Source organism: Manacus candei, unplaced genomic scaffold, assembly GCF_025592945.1.
Source record: "Manacus candei isolate 608988 ecotype Guabito, Panama unplaced genomic scaffold, ASM2559294v1 h1tg000014l, whole genome shotgun sequence".
Classification (NCBI taxonomy): Eukaryota; Metazoa; Chordata; class Aves; order Passeriformes; family Pipridae; genus Manacus; species Manacus candei.
Genome location: NW_026138062.1, coordinates 31,974,488 through 31,993,190, shown reverse-complemented (window position 1 = coordinate 31,993,190; position 18,703 = coordinate 31,974,488). Strand labels below are relative to the sequence as shown.

At 40.0% G+C, this 18,703-nt stretch overlaps 1 long non-coding RNA gene across 1 annotated transcript; it reads right to left on the bottom strand.

The window, feature by feature from the left end:
- Nucleotides 1-723: 723 nt before the first annotated feature.
- Nucleotides 724-17,760, bottom strand: LOC127467209 (uncharacterized). Its single transcript, XR_007903009.1, has 6 exons — nucleotides 17,693-17,760; nucleotides 16,803-16,890; nucleotides 15,782-15,864; nucleotides 2,000-2,164; nucleotides 996-1,030; nucleotides 724-876 (listed from the first exon to the last, which is right to left on the bottom strand). It is a non-coding gene; the product is annotated as an uncharacterized LOC127467209 (long non-coding RNA).
- Between the last annotated feature and the right edge of the window lie 943 nt (nucleotides 17,761-18,703).

Here is an 18,703-nt window from a genome sequence, read left to right as displayed (position 1 = left end):
ATGGAATTCAAGATGGCCAATGGCTCACCAGGTATGCCAGGATTCTGTTCATAAAAATGCTTTACTATTCAACCTGTTCTTTCAAATGTTAGAGGAAAGCAATACAGCAATTACTATATGCACTAAAACACAGGGATGACATTTGATCTACTTGTGCATGAACAGAATTAAAGTCAGGACATGAATAATAGCACTTCTAAGCTACAGCCCAACTTCCAGAAAAACAAATTAGTCTGGATTTCACAATTGTCATTGATCGAGAACCCAGCACAAACAGGTTTTCAGTGGACATGTATTCCATTATTTATTAGATGAACTTGTCTAGATACAGCTTCCAGCACCAATAAACCTTTCATTTACAAGATCTCTGCTGGTTTGCTCTTGTCTGTGCAGATATTTAGACTGTGATTCAATCACCTTATAACCACTCCTTTTTTTCAGCTATGAAATTTGAAATACTTCAGTTTTCACTCAATTCTCCTGTCTTCTCATCCATTTTAATTTTCTCAAACTTTATGCAGTCAGCTTCCTTCTTTGACTTCACATACCAGTCCGTAGCTGAATATTCCAGGAGCAGTTCTGGCAGAGAGCTCCCACAAGACAGGAATTTTTCTGGACACTGTGTTGGAGACCAGCCCACTGGACTTTTTGCTCCTTTAGGTGTTCTCAGGTCTCACGGTGCTGTTATTATAACCTGCAGCAGGTTATCACCTATTAGCCGATCACAATTATTCAGGTTGTTATTTTTTTCTGTGATGTATACCCCATCAACTCAGCCTGCTGGTAAGTGTCATATCCCCAGCAGTTTATGCACACTGTTTCCCCAAATTTCTCTGTAGTAAGCAAGCTGGAATGACTGCTGGAACGACCACTCATCTGTGAATAAGGGTGGCAGATTATCAGCTTAGTCTTTGCACAGGATTCTTAAACAAATTACTCTTTACTTAGACATCGGGGGCAATATACTGATTGAAGCAAAGATTTCCTCTGTTTACCTCCATTTCCTTTTCTCAGCCCAGAGATCTGCTGTCTGTTCAAAATGGAAAGAAAAGGATAAACCAAGTCATACTTGGAGGTAGGGCAACAACCCTAATAGCTAGAGGAGAAGACTATTATATGTCTTGTGTACATAGAATATTTGACTCAGCCTTACATTCCTGCAAGGAAAGAAGGGAAAATGGTCTAGATGAAACGTCTATGAAGTGACTGCAAAAGTGTTTGGAAAATTTTATACACAAAGTCAGTATCAGTTTTTCCCTTCCAGAGGAGGAGGAGGTATTGACTGCTGCTCTGCAGAAGGTCTGCTCAGCACCTGACACTCTAATCAATGGAGTAATTGAGCGGAGACCACATTTTTCATTTTGCGGATGATATCAAGCTTGGAGGGACTGCAAGGCTACCAGTGAACTGGCTCAGGCTTAAGAGTGGTCCTGATAAATGTGTGAAAACCATCTGACCTTTCCCTTCTATGCCAATTCAGCTCAACAGAGGCAGGAACATTTGACTGAGAACAAATGAAGGAAGGGAGATGAATGATTTGGCAGCAGTTCTGCAAAGCGATCTGAAAATCACAGGGGATGAGAAGAAGAACATGAATCAGCATTGTGCAAAAAAGGCAAACATTATATGGAGATGTATAAATAGGAGTGTTAAATACAGGCCAGTTAAAACAGTCCCCCTGCTCCACTTGGCACTTCAGAGGACTTAGCTGGCATAAAGCAGTTCCTGACTTCATAATTGTAAAAAGATTCAAGGACTTTATTGTTTGTTTTTTTTTTTTAAATCAGTAGAGAAGAAAACTGAAAGTATAATACAAAATTAATGGAATTAAGCAGGATGAAAGGAGTTCAGTTCTTCATGCATGTCCTAATGATAAGGGTAGTGAACACTGGCAGGTAACACTGGCCATGAGGTTATGAATCTCTGTTATTAGATGTTTTTAAAAATAGGATGGACAAACTGATGTTAGGACTCTAGCTTATAGAGAAGGTGATCCTACCTTTTGGCAAGGGGTTGGACTCCAGGGAGCACACACACCTTCCAGAGCCTTCCCAATGTACCTCAGTCTTTCTCTGATTTGGCAGGAGTTTAATGACATGATGCTGGAAACTGAGACATGTGGCTGGGAAACAGTAGCCAGAGACCTAGGTTGTTGTCAGCACCTCTGTACTGGCCAGAAGGTGACAAGGAGATGTGGGAAACATGAAAATTATTGCATTTGGCCCTATTTTCTTATAAAAAAGGAAAAATCATAAAGATATGCCAACTTGAAAATAAATTGCATGACACGTATTGTCTTTTATACTGCATCAGTATTGATGTAAAAAAGGACACATGCTAATATCAAGATATTTTCTTCTAGGGCTTGACCTTAAATAGCTTTAGAACTCATTCAACAACAGATTGTCAAGCTAAAAATTTAGCAACTCTCCAAATGCCACTTGCATTTCATAGCATGCAGAAAACAGTCTAACTCTTCCCAAACCACAGTGTGTTCATATGCAGATTCACTTTTGTGCAAGGCCAGCAAGAAAAACACAAGTTGTCTTTACCCAGCCTGAGCAAAAGAAAAATGAATTTGACAGCTGGCCTTAAACACTTTCTCCTTGATGATTGAAAGAAAATGGAATCCATCTAAAGCTGTTGATTAATTCTTCAAATACAGATGGAGAGCAATACCTTGAAAATTTAACCCTTAGAAGTATAATAAATTAATGCATGGGGGTGGGGGAAGGGCTTTCTTTTACAAGGTTTTCAAACAGCCCTTTTCAAGGAATATAATACCTATTTTGTATTACAGGAGGCCTTTATCTCTACACCTCATGAAATGTAAGAGAAAAGCTTCATAGATTCTCATAAAAGTGATGCGTATTACACAGAGTCTAGACTTTGAGGAGTTATGGATCCAAGTCAAACAATCTCTTTCTTTTCATACAATCCAAATAATTATCAGAGGCAAGAGGCTAGTCAATGGATAAAGTATTAGTTCAGATAAAGTATCTTCTAAAATACATTTTAGTAGAATTTTGAAAAAATAGCAATAGCCATGGATTGCAAGGCGCATTTCTAGAAATATTTCATCAAATAATTCAAATGTGTTTCAATGTATTTGGGGCTATTTAACATTTAAGTTATCTCTTTAGGGCTAGTTTCAGTACATAGGAAGTTTTTACTGTTGCTATCAATAGTATGGGTTGCAGAGTTAATCAGACTAAAAATTTAAGAATTCTTCCAGGAGAACTGAGGTTTTTATCAGGACTGAACTAAAATCTGCCTCTAATTTAAAAATATTACAATAGATTTGGTGAATATAGTCTGTCTTTCTGTGTTTATATGTACTTTTAAGAGAGAGGACAGTAATAAGAATTTCATTGAACACCCATATGTACACATTCAGCGTGCTATAAAATATCTGATTAAATCTAATTAAAGGAGAACACTGCATTTAGAAAATCCCTCTTCCACTTCTTCTGAAACTGGCACATTTTCATTAAAATGAATGCCATAGAAATGTACAATTCGTAGGAACTAATTTATCTTCCTTTTTTTTTTTTATTTCTTACAAAGTCATAGGAGGCTTTTAAAAGTCATTTCCTCCACAGAAAATAGGAAATAAAATACAGTAACTTTTATTGCATCTGGAGAATATAGTTTCCCCTACTGTGCCATTCAGTGGTAGTTACATGATTCTTCTAGACACGCTGACATAAAAAAACCAAACAATTTTGAAGGATGAAAAGAGAAATTTCAGGAATATGTTTCTCAGGTTGTCCACACCAAAGATTGCAATACAAAAACCCAATCTTTTTTTGAGCCATCATTTCTAATATCATGGTAGTAAAATGAATTAGCAAAGGAAAGAAGCAAGTCAAATATATTCTTACAAGGCAGGGCACACTGTGAATGCAAATGAGATCATATATAATTCCAGCTCCTTCCTTTTGGTGAAATATTGCTTTGGAACTCTTTCAGAATATAAAGTACAGAGAAGCAAATATAGCATACAGATGCCCTCTAAGCAGAGAAATCTTATTTTCCTTTTAAAACAGGGATTTTAATCAGCAGTGATTAATCCCCAGATAGAAATGAAATTGATAGTCACATTCCAGTAATTATAACAGTAGCTTAGACTACAGTTTTAGTCATTGTTCAGTAGAGAACAAGAAGTGTCCCAGAGGAAGCTGCTGCTGGACACATCCTATACCAATGCACTGGGCAGGATATTGTGGGACACCTGTACAGGAGTAGCAGGTGAGATGAGCTTGAGATTTGGTTCCAGTGTTCCAGTTCATCCCATCTAGCAAATGACACAGCATGAAATCCCAATTTGAACTCAATGTCATCTAAGAGGTCATCTACACCTTACAAATGTAAGACAAGGCAAAGCACAAGCGGTTTCAAAAAACAGCACCAGCCCCCAATGCTCCAGCCCCAGTAGCTGACTTCACCTGACATGATCTCCTGCCTCTTTGACCGTAATTAGTTGTTGAGTTTACATGAGTGATGAAGACCCTGGGGTGAAGTACATTCCTGGGCCAAGGCTCAGGACAAGAATTGTGTATCATTTAACTCCCTCTTCTAAGTAGTGAGAATTAGAAATCCATAATCTGTGTTTTAACTTGGTGAAGGTGTGCATTTCATTCATTCAGAATTCATGAAGAAAAAATGCCAGTTAAAAATAGTCAGAAGACGGATGTCTGTTTGATAAAAGGGGATGGTAAAGAATAAAAAAAGGTTATTCTTTACACTGAATCTTAAAGGCTTAGTATAAAGAATAAAAATAAATCGATAAGAGACTAGTTAATGATTAATGAATACTGTAAACATGTTACATGGCTACAGAAAATCAGTATATTGTATTCTGGGAGACAGCAAACAATGTTTTCAAAGCAACCTATCAGGCCTCATGTTAGAATTTTGGTTCTAAAGTAATAATTCTAATCTACTTAAAGCCATTTGTGATTGGATTTTTAATATAAAATATGACCAGAAAAAAAGATTAATGGCATTATCTCTGACTATATCTGGTACAAACAACATAAAATGTCTGAGAACAACATTCATGTATAAGGAAATGAAAGCTGGATAGGAAATATTTGAAAAGTGTTCTTGTTTTGCTTCAGAATGAATGAAGGACCTCCCACCTGAGACAGAAACAAAGCAGACAAAAGAATTTTACATATTGCAGTAGGGAAGGGCTTTCAGCTAGCATCAGTATGAAGACATTAATTTGAAGGTCAGGTGTTCCCACAATACAAAGTACAAAAATTACATTTCTCATGACAGTTTGTAATGGGGAACAAAGCATTAAATTGGCAGATGTTCATTTATGGCAGTACAATTGCAAAAGCTACTTTTGTGGCACAGAAGGAAACTGTGGGTGACTCTTCTCCACCAGGTATGAGGCTTCATTTTTTGTTATAAATTCCATGACAAATTTTGTATTTAATATCTGACTGGCTATATGTATTTTTCAAGGGGGATGATTACATTGCAAATGGATAGATGATAATTCAAATTACGTGACTTCCAGCTTGTTATATCCATTGCATAAGGCACATTGATACTTAGATTATGCTATCTACTCTTGTGCCTGGTTATACAAGATAACACAGTTGTTAAGCAAGTCACAACTATTATCTTTGTACAATATGTTCTTTTATTGCAATGGCATGCTCACTTAGCAATTCTGGATACCTGGAGAAAATCTGGAATGCCTGCACTCCCATCAAGAGATAAGATATGTGGAGGCAAAAGCCTCAGCCTCCTACACCTCACACAGTGTTTCTCTAGTGTGTGTCTGTGCTTTCATGGTCAGCCACTCCCTTACAAAGATGAAATACTTTTTCCTTCTTGAGTTCCTTCTCCTTTTGTAGTCCTTTATATCTCTGGTATACCACGTTCTGAGGATGCCTGCTGCCAAATGCTTTTTCCATGTCTTGTTGCAGTCACAAGATGTAATCAGCACTCAAATGGGACAAGGCAGATCAGTGTTTGAATCTTTGTTGTTTTCTGACCAGAGAGAGAGATAACAACATGAACTTTGGTTTCTTTTCTTGTATTTTGGTGTTATTGTCACACTGCATCTGTGGCAACGTGTACTGCATGTGTGAATTATGACCACTGAGCTGCATAGCAAAACCTCATTTTCTCACTCTCTTGCTTCTAGATGAAAAACAACTCATCCCAGCCCAGCTGGGTGAAAGAAGTACTTTCCTTGATGGTAAAAAACAGATCTTCAAGTCTTCAGGCAGAGCCATGCACACCCAGAAACCTCAGTCTTCAATTCCCACAACCAGATAAATGAGCCAAGCCAGAAGGCTGTTATGACTTAGGCTTCTCTAGTTCTTTGATTTTTTGATACAAAAATTCCATCCGTATCAAAGCTGGTATGTACATTTCCATAAAAAAGCTGTGGTTTTGATAAAGCTTCATTTTCTAACCAAAAATAGTTTCTGTTGGAAAATTCCCAACATATCATATAAAATACTGTTTGGATGACACACTCACTAAGATAATATCACCTTAATAACAACTTAGGGTTTAATACACATTTACCAGCAAAAAAGGCTAATCTTCAAAAATTTTCATCAGTAGTTTAAAGAACATTGTGCCTCATCCATCTGAAATTTTTCTTCATATAGTCTTCTGAACTCAGATATTTCACGAGATCCTTTCTTTAGCGGCATTAGGGTCTTGAGCTCTGGAGACAAATCTCTGTTGGAAGACACTGATAACCATCGCAACAACTTGTATTATTGTAGTGCTTTTAATCCCTTCCCAAAGCTTCACATTCACATTGATGACATCATCACTTTCCCTTCTTCCCTGAGAGTGCCAAGAAAAACTTTCATTCAAGGTAAAAGTCAAGATGGTTATAGATTAGGGATTTTAAAGAAGCAATTAAATAGTACTAATTACAGACAGTATGCTAGCAGATCAAGTATTGTCAAGTTTGGGGTACTTAAAAAAAGTTCTTTCCCGTGATCAAATCTGTAGGTAAACTTTGCCAGTCTAAGGCATGGGAATAGAAAAACCCAGTGCTCTGCTGTATAATGGTAATCTAATGTTATCACCATTTAGCACCAGTTTTATCACCAGTGTTTAGAAATATGTCATGCATGTGTGTACACATTGAATTTCTACTCTTTCTTGTTGATGGTCATGTAACATTCCCAGAAGTGAGAGGATTAGTAATGTTTGTAAACTTGTCTGAGACATGGTAACTACATTATTCCTTTAGACCATGAGTATAATATCATTAACTGCTATAAATTCTTTTTTCCTTCTGTCAACATATGTGAATGATAGCTTTTAATTACTCTCCTGAGCCCACTAGCAAATATTTCATGGAATCATCAATGCACAGTTGCCCAGCTGGCCTGACAATAACTTTTCTTACACCCTCTTTCTACTGCAATTCCAGGAACCATGAATCTCCTTGGCTTCACATGGACCAGTCCTATCCCATGTAACAACAAGCACCCAAGATTTTTATCCTTGGTGTTTCTGATGGGGAAATTCAGTCACCGTATGCAAATCAGCATCACACAAAGTGTCTTGGAGGAGAGCAGAGAAGGGTAAAGGGTTTTCCATTGAAGCAATAACCTTGGTAGGTCTGTGTGGGGAGTGTTATTCCTTAAGAGGCAGTATGATCATAGAATTCTTTCATTTGGAAAAGACCTTTAAGATCCTCAAGTCCAGCCATTGACCCAGGTGACTCCGCCACTTCCATGGACAAGCCTGTTCCAGTGCTTTAGTGAAGAATTTTTTCCTAATATCCAATCTAAACCTCTCCAGATGCAACTTTAGGAAGTTTTGTCTGGTAATACAAAGTACAACAGAAGGTTAAAAGCTGGAAAGAAAAGTTTGTAAGACTTACATAGATGTTTATACACATTTTCAGAAATCTGCACATAATTTTGTGCATGTGCAGATGTGTCCTTTGAATAGGAGCTGGTAGGGAATTAGGCTAGATAACTTAGGGACATGTTTTGCTGGTTATTGCTGCATGTGCAGATTTAAAAAAAAAAATCAATTCTTGTATTGAACAGAAAGGGCTAATTGCACTTTTAGCCATTTCCATGCTGCTGAAGAAAAGAGTGTAAAAGAGACTGATTCCTGTGCCTAGGGCTAAGTAGCACCATTTAGCTCAGGTCTGCAGTGGTTATGGCTGCTCCCCTTTGTAGCAGATTTGTATTGCAGAGAGTTGTGCAAAATCAGAGACAGAACAGCAATTAAACAGAAGGGTGACTAGGGGATGAGCTTGCAAGCACACCACAGCCTTCTTTTATTTACCAGTACAGTTGGAGCTGTGGGTTAGTTTAGGACAGAGTAGCTCTGGCAGGACCATCCTTGTTTCATGCCTTATACGGCTGCTGGATTACTTTACTCAAACAGTGGGCCTGTGGGTGACCAAAGCATTTCCCATTTCCAAACAGGAACAGAAATTAAAATCCTCTGCAAAAATAAGCTTGTCTTCCACTTCTGGGTTGTGTGTCACCTCTGTCCTCCATTTCCTGCTTCCCAGCCCCATTTAAGCACACAAGCGGAGCGGTTACTGGGAAAAGAGGGCGCATGTGAGAAAGGACAGAACTGATAGGATTATTAGTCACATAATTTTCATTGCTTGTGATTGAAAGAAGCAGGTTGCTCTGCTGAAGTAGAACAGGTGGGTGTTGAGGGGGAAGGGTTTGCTGTAGATGTACAATGGAACAACTTCTTCCTTGCCTTCTACCTCTCAAGTGCTAGCCCCAGAGTTTGGGACCAGGAATTTGCTCCACAGGCCCTTATATGTGTCCTCCCTGGTCTAGCTCCAGTACTGACTGCTGGGGTCAAGCAGCTATCCTGGAGCAGGTGATAGGTGAGGAGGGGAAGCCTTTCATTTAGGGACTTCACAGTTTCCATGTACCAAACATACCTGGACAGACTGTTATTGCAGACAGCTGGCACTTGCTACCATGCAAGGACCTTCTCATGGATCCATGCCCTCCATTAAAGAAACAAAAAATGTTTCTGTTGGTGAAGATAAGCCCCATTTTGGAAGAGGCACAAGCTAGGCTACAATTAACACAGTTTTATACCTACACTCATAGTAGAACTTACACCAATATTACTATTCCACTGTATGTTAAACTTTGCTAAAAGGCTTTACACTTTTTACACAGATTTAGTATCATAAAATCATAGAATGGTTTGGGTTGGAAGGGACCTTGAGGATCATCTCCATTATATCACACCATAGGTGAAGCTGACAACAGAGACTCCTTTGAGTTTACATGTTTCACAGTTAAGAGCCTTCCTACCTCTTCTTTGGGGAGTGGCCACCTACTTGAAGGTATTTAGTTGACATTTGCTTTTTAGAGAGTTTACTCTGCAGCCCCATTTAATACTGCTCATATACAGGTACAACACAACACTGACCAAAGTAAACCTGGACAATGATTTGAGAACAAAAATGGAAATTCTTGACATAAGTGAAGCAATAATGTGAAAGCATATGCAAGATGCTGCTCTGGAGTGTAGGAGTAGGAGAAGTGATTGTGTTAAATATGGTATGGTCTGTGAGTTAGGTGAAAAACAGGAACAGGGCAGAATGCAGCTGAGCAACGATATGTGTGAAATGAGACACCTGATCTGTTTTGAGCACTGTAAAACAGAACTTAGAAATCAAAACACGTTGTGTTAGTCCCAGGGAGGCTACAAAGGGTAGTGTCAACACCTTGTTACAGGTAAACATGAAATGCCTCACCAGTTAGGTCATGAGTATGTAAGGGGCATGGCTTGAAGACAGTAAACTGGGCAGAGCCTTTGCCACCAAGCCAAGCCTGTCAGCATTTTTAAGAGACAGGAGTGGTGCTGCAGTCTCCAGAGACTGGATCCACTGACCTTGAGATCTTACAGTGCTGACTGCACCAACAGCTGTGAGATGGGTCTGGAGGATGCCCTTAGCTTTGGGAAGCATGCTTTCCCTGTGACGTGAAATTTTGCTGAGCTGTTTTTGGAGATACCTGCCATACTTTGAAAAATCACATTTTCCTGCTTTCATTTGTCATCCTTGGGAAACTGCTGCCAGCCTGCTGAAATAATAATAGCAAACATGCTAAGACAAGTCTCACACACTGCAGGCATTGATACTCTGCCCTTACAGCACATCCACTGTGAGGCAACATCCAGAAAAGCCCTTGCACACAGAAAAGAGACTCTCAGACAGCAATGAAAACAAGGCATGAAAAATAAGTGGATGTGTTTAGTAGATTGTCTTCCTTAAAATTTTCAGCTTTTTAAGTTAAAAACTAATTTGAACTGAAGATAGAAAAAATAAAGAGAATTGGACACAGACGCCTTCCTTTCAGTGAACATCTGTTTGCCAGCTGAAAGCCAGGCCTAGAGGAATTTAAATGCTAAGTTAATAAAAAAGACAAAATTAACTTTTTCTTTGTATCTATGACTAATCTACAGAATTCAGGCAGAAAAGTGCCATATCAGCCTTTGTGTCCATAAATTGCCCAAATGACACCTGCTCAGACAGCATGCTGCAAAAAGCATAGCTCACTCAATAGCTACCCCTTGGTATCAGAGAAATTGGTCCGGTAAATACTGTTTCTCCTCCACTTCCCTTGCAAAGAGTCCTTTCCCTGTTTCAGCCCAAAAGAGGAATTGCTTGATGATGCCTGACTGTGCCACATTTTTAAAAATATTTAGGAGATTTAAAACTCATTTACTGCTGTCTCTTACCAAGCAAGTTTCATAATGGCAGAGGTCTGCTTTTCTCTGTGTGTGTGGGCTGCCCCACCGTGTATATACAAAATATTTTTTGCTACAAAGAAATTGTTTTGCAATTTAAAAACAAAAAATAGGTTTGAATGAAGAATACATGCACCATGGTGGTTAGGGTCTACATTCTTCCAGCAATGAATGCATTTGAAAATAGTTACAGGGGCTGCAAAGCTTTTTTTTCAAGCTGAATTTTTGCATGGGTTATGTTCTGCACACGTATGAAAGAACACTGTAATGAAATATTTACACTTGGAAAATGCTTACTTTAGATGCTGTTCCAAACAGTAGACAGCCTTCCTAGAGGTCCAACAATTTTAGATAATAAGCCTGCTTAACTTCCTTACATATAGCTCAAATTCACATATATCAGAGCTTAATCGATACCTCCTTTAGCTGCAGTTTGGGAGTTTCCTCATACCCAATGAGCAGACATACCAAACACTTTTTTCCTTAGAATCCCTCAGATACTAATACTTTCTGAAGTTACCTGCTGGATGAGGAGAACTGAAGCATTGACGTGCCAACATGTGTCGCTTAATCATTGTGGCATTTTTGTTACTCCTGCCTTCAGCTACCCACATTATGATTGCTGCATAGCTCGTCCTTCTTTATGAGTTCGCTCATCCTTTGATTTGCAGATATACACTGTAGGGGTGAATCAGAGTGGCTGGTGGAAGTCTAATCACCGACCTTGGGAACATTCAAAGTAGTCTTATAAACACTATCTCATGGAACTGAAGGCTGTGGTAGCACATATGGCTTCCTGTTTTGCCCCTGATGTTTTGTTCTAACGAAGAGGTTGTAAGATCCATCACTTAAAGAGGGCAATAACCTAAACCGTCCAGCTCCTGCTCCGGAAGAAGTATTAAGATCTTGACACTGCTAAATATTATCCTTTCTCTAATATCACTCTAAGGAAGAGATGAGCATCTTATTGCTCAAAAAAATAAACCTCCTTTGATTTCAGATGTGGGTAAAGCAAGGCCGTATGTTAATCATAGAATCATAGAATCAACTGGGTTGGAAGGGACCTTCGAGATCATCAAGTCCAACCCTTGATCCAACACCGTTGCGGTTACTAGACCATGGCACTAAGTGTCACATCCAGTCTCATCTTAAACACCTCCAGGGATGGAGAATCCACCACTTCCCTGGGCAGCCCATTCCAATGCCTGATTACCCTTTCTTTACAGAATTTCTTTACAGAATAAAGAATATCCAACCTAAACCTCCCCTGGCACAGCTTAAGACCATGCCTTCTTGTCTAACTGATAGTTGCCTGGGAGAAGAGACTGACGTCCACCTGGCTACAACCTCCTTTCAGGTAGTTGTAGAGAGTGATGAGATCTCCCCTGAGCCTCCTTTTCTCCAGGTTGAATAACCCCAGTTCCCTCAGCCTCTCCTCACAGGACTTGTGCTCAAGTCCCTTCACCAGCCTCATTGCTCTTCTCTGGACCTGCTGCAGCACCTCAATATCCTTCCCAAACTGAGGGGCCCAGAACTGGACACAGCACTCCAGGTGTGGCCTCACCAATGCTGACTACAGGGGAAGAATCACTTCCCTGGACCTGTTGGCCACACTGTTCCTGATACAGGCCAGGATGCCATTGGCCTTCTTGGCCACCTGGGCACACTGCTGGCTCATGTTCAGCTTCCTGTCAATCCAAACTCCCAGGTCCCTCTCTGTCTGGCTGCTCTCCAGCCACTCTGTCTCCAGCCTGTAGTGCTGCAGGGGGTTGTGGCCAAAGTGCAGGATCCAGCACTTGGCCTTGTTGAACCTCATCCCACTGGAATCAGCCCAACTCTCCAGCCTGTCCAGGTCCCTCCTGCCTTCCAGCTGATTGACACTCCCCCCCAACTTGGTGTCATCTGCAAATTTGCTGATGGCAGACTCAATCCCCTTCTCTAAATCATCAATAAAGATATTAAATAGAGCTGGGCCCAACACTGATCCCTGGGGGACACCACTAGTGACCAGCTGCCGACTGGATGCAGCACCGTTCACCACCACTCTCTGGGCCCGACCATCCAGCCAGTTCCTAACCCAGCACAGAGTGCCTCTGCCCAAGTTGTGGGCTGCCAGCTTTTTTGGAGTATGCTGTGGGAGAGGGTGTCAAAGGCTTTGCTGAAGTCCAGGTAGACACATCCACAGCCTTCCCCTCATCCACCAGGCGGGTCACCTGATCATAAAAGGAGATCAGGTTGGTCAGACAGGACCTGCCCTTCCTAAACCCGTGCTGACTGGGTCTGATCCCTTGTCTATCCTGTAGGTGCTGTGTGATTGCACTTAGGATGATCTGCTCCATAACCTCGCCAGGCACTGAGGTCAGTCTGAAAGCCCTGTAGTTTCCCGGGTCCTCCTTCTGGCCCTTTTTGTGGATCGGTGTGACATTCGCCAACTTCCAATCATCTGGGACCTCCCCAGTGAGCCAGGACTGTCAGTAGATGATGGAGAGCAGCCTGGCGAGCTCTTCTGCCAGCTCCCTCATCACCCTAGGATGGATCCCATCTGGTTCCATAGACTTGTGAGGATCCAAGTGGCTCAGCAGGTCGCTAACTGTTTCCTCCTGGATTACAGGAGGGCTGTTCAAATTCTTATCTCTTTCTACAAGCTCCAGAAGCCAACTGTCCTCAGGACAACCTGTCTTACTGTTGAAAACTGAGGTAAAGAAGGTGTTAAATACCTCAGCCTTTCCTTATCTTTGATAACTATATTCCTGCCCATGTCCAATAAAGAATGGAGGTTTTCCTTGCCCCTCCTTTTGCTATTGATGTATCTGTAGAAGGACTTTTTTTATTCTTCACAGAAGTGACAAGATTAAGTTCAAGTCGTGCCTTCGTCTCTAATTTTCTTTCTGCATGAGCTAACTATACTCCTAAACTCTTCCTGAGTAGCCAAACATGTGCCTCACTTCAGTGATGTGATACTGAAATACTCAGGAAATAGCTAGAAGTTGGGCACACAGAATTTGATATAAAGTACAGAGCACTAAGATGATCACTAAACATGAAGAGGAGAGAACCAGAAGAAACAAGCAAGGGGTTGCTATATTCCAGTACATAGCTTAGAAGTGTAGACTGCTGGCCTTATTGCAGTACAATTCAGAACCCTTACTAATGTGTTATCTCTTGTACAGAATAATACCTATCAGACACAGCCTATAACTTGTATTAAGAAAGGTGTACAAAGGGGGAAAGCTCAGAGAAATGAGGAGCAAGAGATGTTGGGTTCTCACTCAGTTACACAATGAGCAGCAATCACAGCAGCCTACTCTGTAATCCAATTGCCCTTGTATAACTACAAGACTGCTTCCCCCTGCAGATGAAGGAGCAGCAGAGACGTGTGATGAACCGACCAAAGGCTTCTCATTACTTAGCTGCCCAGCTACAAACTTTAAATTCCATAACTGCAGTGCTATTTAACATGGAAATTATTAGACTTTCAGTTTTTGAAGTAGTGCACCAATTCTTATGGATAGCCGCTGTAAAGAAATGCTTAATGCAAAATGCTTTGGTTACTGTCCATGCATCTATGCTTTCATATCTCAGAGGTGAAATTTGCTGCAAAAATTGTCAAAGTATTTTTTTATTTTATTAGAAGATCTACTTTTCAAGTCTCGACTGTTGTAGCATACTCTATCTTAGCCTAATCTGGTTCAACTCCTCAACCACATTTGAAGAGATAAACCCTAAACTGTGAATACATACTGTTCTGGTAATAAATGTCTTGACTTCCTAATGGTTTTGAGCCAATCTTGGAAACACAGGAGTAGAGCCTTGCTAGAGTAACTGGAAATGACTCCCAAGTACATTACGTTAGTATGAAGCATCATTAAAAGACTAAATGACTTCTCAGTTGACTATAAATCACATTTCAGTATTACACACTTCACACAGGACTAAGTTTTTGCTGTTCAGTGAAAATTGATTTTGTATAATATAATAGTTGTGTTTATTAAAGAACATCATATGCCTGTAGCCCTGAAAAATGTTTATGTGTTTGCAGTCCGTGTTGTCTGTACATTTAGTGTCTCAGCAGCTTAGTGCAATGTATTTTAAATTACTAGTTTACAAAGCTTCAGCTCAGTTCAAAGTGATATAACTCTTAGCTGCAGGAGAGTCATTTAGGCAGAAAATCTTACAAAGAATTAACACACTGCAGCAGTTTTTTAAAACCACTTCTATTTCTTTGTGAGCCAGTCTTTACCTTGCAGTAAATGAGATCAATATTTTCATGAGCCGAAACCAACAAGAAATAAGTATGTGAACTGAGATGTCATTCAACTGCTTATTGAAATACAGATTTAGCAAATACTAACCCGTCCTGATGTATGATTTTAGCAGGAGTCATTCTTATCAATTTACCTACAGAAAGTAATCTAAAGATATGATGATAGCAGTAATTTTGCAGCATATTCTTCCCTGAATGAATTTAAAGCATAAAATATTCAACTTTCATGTACATAAAACTCAGCATTGCATTTCCATTTTTTAATAGTAGTCCTTTTTATTTCTTCATTTAAATCCCTGTGGATCTTTCTTTTCATAGAAGATGTGCCATTTTGGCAGAAGTTTTAAAATACTGGGAATTTGAAGAGTGATGGGAAATGCTTCAGCTGGGCCTGAACTGAAGAGATAGGATGGCTGTATATGAAAAGTCACTATTTGTGTCTTCAGAGTGCTGTCAGCTCTGGACTGAGAGACAGGATTCAAGTTTTCGAACCATCCTGTGGAGACTGAATGAAATTGGCTCCAAAATTATAACAGTGTATCACAAATAGAAATTAAAACAGAAGTGAGAAGAGTGAAATCATCTTTCGGGTCCTTTTTATACTGCAGCAGAGACCACAGACTGGGATTTTCACAGGTGTGCAACTCTATTTCACTCCTTTAAGAGATCCAGTTGCCCTAGATCCAGTTGCATTCCAGGATTTTCCATCCTAAAGAGTCAAAATGAATTAGTCAACTCCCTGTTTGGTCTGCAACTTCCCTGGACACTCACCTTTGCTTGTTCACACAGATTCAGAAGACTTTGGGGAGACAGGTTCATTTCTTCATCCACTGCAACCAGGGTTTGGTTCTTGCCTAAAACACAATTAAAGCCTGTGGCTCATGAGCTGCATGGCTGGAGTTGGCAGGGAGCATTCTTCTCTCCTTTCTCTTATCCCTCAGCTCTGGACCCCTCTTGCCAGCCAAGCTCATGTCTCTATCCCAGGAGAGGAAGAGCAAGGCCTCTTCACTATCTCCCTTCTTAGTAGAGAGGCAATTTCTTTTCCCTTCTGTGTTTACCCAATCCTTCTCTCACCAATAAAGAAAGCACTTTTGAAGACAGGGAGATCATCTACAAACTCTTGTCTTGTCATCTGGGTAATGGGAAGTGTTTGTAGTCTCCCAGAATTATGAGACACCATTTACAAGATTTCATTTTCAAATGGCCTTCCAAGATGGTGTTTCACCTTTCTTCCCTTTCCCATCACTTTCCGTGATTCATAGTTTGAAATGTGTTTACTAGTTCCCCTGATGGAGGGTGTGTAAGACTTGGAAGGCTTTGCAGCCCCAGCCACCTATGTACATGGAAGCATCCAGACACCATATGTGTCCCCTCCCAGGTTACAGATTGTCATTCCTGCCCCATGTGAATAAAATAGTAATTTCTAGGCTTGCCTTGAAGTTACTCCCCATTATCCTCAAAAGTAAGAAGGGCCAAAGTATTTCAAATTCCACTTTTCCTACAAGGGGATGTTCAAGATTTTTCCACTTCTTGGAGACACAGTTGCAAAAGGGCAAAAGAAAAATTATTACAGTTTAGGTTTCTAATTTCCACCTCACACCAGATCTTGCCACAGAATAAAAGGGAACTAATTCAGAGTTCTTTATGAGATAAAAAGAATTTATGATACTTGAAACAGCAGGAGAAGACTAGAGTGGCTATGAAAGAAAGGCATTTGAAACTCTCTACCACCCTTTCCAGCTAAAAAAAAAAAAAAAAAAAAAAGTGGCGATGAGTGTGATTTGGTACTTACAACTAGAAGAGAGGAAGAGAGGAGAATTCAACATCTTCCCAAGCATTCCTCAGCACTGCATTCATTACACCAGCGGTGTGCTTTGGACCTGACAACACCATGTTTCTAATTTCAATACAACCAGTTACTAGCTGTCTCTAAATAATTCTGAGAAGGTAAATCTAGAATGCTGTTGCACAGCTTTCCACTGGAAACACCTATTGATCAGCAAGTGGAAGTACAATTTGACAGCTTAGCACTTTGCATTTAAGGGATGGAATAAAGAGGAGTATTGTTATGCAGTGATGGAAGCAGTAGAGAAAATGCTCGTCTAATTCAGGCAGTGATTTTTTAACAAAGTTTTCCCAAGTGTTAGTGAAAACTTTTGTGTCTTGAGATGAAATGCTGAGACTGTAAATCTATTACACAAGTCTATTTTCAACGGACTGTATGCTTATACCCATTTGGAAGTATGCTGGTGAACAGAGAAGAGGCATTAAAACAGAAGATGGTGGTTATAGGCACTGAGACCACTTGTTCCATGATAAATGCTACTGGTGTACGGTTGCTAGCTCTTCTGTGGAGATTTTAAAATGAGGAATGCGTTTGCTGCATTGAAGTCAGTGCATGATATGACCTCAGAGAAAACAGTTATACAAATCTAAAGCAGAAATAGAGTTATTTTACCTAGAATTAAGTAACACAGAAGATTCAAGCTCTTTGGGATAGAAACAGAAGTGCTCAGTCAGAACACTGCCAAATTTCATTGCATGCACTGACTGCATACCTAGCAAAGAAAATCTCAGCACAGCCTGAAGGAAAATTATATTGACACTCATGTATTATCAAAAGTTGAATGTTCAGTAATCACCAATACAAAGAGGCTGAAAGTCAAATCTTGATCTGCTTACCTGGCACAGAGTTTGAATTGTGCTTGCTCAGCAAGACAGACCCAGTGGAGCCACGCTTTGAACTCAAGGAGCAGTGAGGGAGACCTGGATGTCTGCAAGTGTTTGGCTGACCCTTCTGCATAGTTAATATTGAACAATTTGTTAGGCTGTGTGTTAGAAAAAAATATATTGACTCAGAGCAGTGAGTGATTGTGTTGTCCTAAAACACAAAAACAAGCTTTCTTTGTAAGAAAAAAACACAAGCAATTGGAAGCCACATTGTACATTTTCTGTCATTTACACTAAAAAAACCCTCAAATAAACAAAGAAAAGTTTTCATCTGACAGATATGCAGGTGAAGTGACAGCATTGTGCCAGCAACTTATGGTCAGATTTTGTCCCTCAAAAATGGGCTGCTTGCATCAGAAGCACAGTCACTGTAGGCTTCCTGGACAGTTTTTGAAGAAGGTAGCCTTTTCCAGAAGCTGACAAACATCTTGGCTAGACTGACTTAGAGTAACACCATGAGGCTATTTCTTTCTTTTGATTGTTGACAGACTCCGGAAAAAACAAGCTCCTAATGAAGGAGCTTCAGCTAAGTGCCTACTTATTTGGGCTGCCCAAGTACAAATAGGATTGATGTAGGTTTTAGTTAACAATTAGCATATGAAAAGAGAATCAAGATATATCTCAGAATCTTTTGTCCCTAGAGACTCAATGAGTTTTTTTTCCTTAAATGTTATCAATGGACTTAGCATCACTAATACCCTATTTTAGGCTGTGGTATTTCTGAGACATGCCTCTACATCCCAATTTTTAAGATACTTTGGCAAAGAGATCCAGTGAAGGCATTACACCTCCCCTGAAATCAGGTCTGTAGCTGAACAGGAACCTGGCTCTTCATTCCTTGCTAAGGGACAACTGCAGCAATGCCCTTGTGCATTTAACAACTAACCTCCAGCTTCTGCAAGTAACTAGTGGGTGATGCTAAACACCTTTTTCTGTTGCTGTAGCTCTGTTGTCATAACTGAA